Source organism: Phoenix dactylifera, chromosome 1 (genome assembly GCF_051530095.1).
Source record: "Phoenix dactylifera cultivar Ajwa chromosome 1, Ajwa_hap1_PhDact_Kaust_v1.1, whole genome shotgun sequence".
NCBI classification, from domain to species: domain Eukaryota; kingdom Viridiplantae; phylum Streptophyta; class Magnoliopsida; order Arecales; family Arecaceae; genus Phoenix; species Phoenix dactylifera.
Genome location: NC_143190.1, coordinates 16,381,910 through 16,382,784, shown reverse-complemented (window position 1 = coordinate 16,382,784; position 875 = coordinate 16,381,910).

The window sequence follows — 875 nt, the reverse complement described above, 5'->3', positions numbered from 1 at the left end:
TGTAATTCCGACCATGCAAATGCCATGAAACTTCCGTCCTCGCATAACTAGCCAATGGAGACGAATTTGAATGGTTTTCGGTGCCATATTTTCCAACAACACTCTTCTTCTTTGGTTTTTGTTGGGGGAAAAATGGATTGCCCCAAAACATGTGGAGATGCATCGCCGACACGTGACGACGGGCGCAACGGCAGCAACCCTCAAGGCGCCCGACCTCAAAGGAGCCCGACCTCAAGGCGTCCGACCTAAGTGCGTCTGACCTCGGAGCTCATAGCCTTGCGGCCCTGATCTCGGCTAAGCTGAGCCCGATCGACCTTACGTCCGAAGAAGACCCAGTCGAAGGATGAAGCAGACCTCTTCACTCCACCGGGAATCAAACCCCTCTCCAACTCATCCGGGATCCAATCCCGCGACCTCCGCCTGAGCGACTGTCAGCAATTTAATGCGCACGATCTCCACGGATCTTCCGTCTGCTCAAAATCTTAAGTCATCCACAGCAACTCATTGACTCACTCAATCCCGTCCAGTCATCCACGGTAACCCATTAATTCGTCCAATTACATCGCAGGTAACCCTGGCATCCCTCCTATAAAAAGGAAAACTTCTTCCTCTGAAGGGGGGACTGGAAACTTTTGAATTTGACTCCTACATATATTCTCTCTCTTTTTCTCCACAAAAGCCCCCTCTAACTTAAGTATTGGAGGGCCGGCACCGGAAACCCCGACCACCGGCTTCTTATACGTCCCCCGAAGGACGCAGCCCGCCGACGCATCACCTCCCGAAGCTCCTCCTTCTCAGCCAATGGTTGCCCCCAGGTCCAGTTTCTAGCAACAGTTGGCGCTAAAAGAAGGGCCCGAGTCGTGACCATAAGCTAA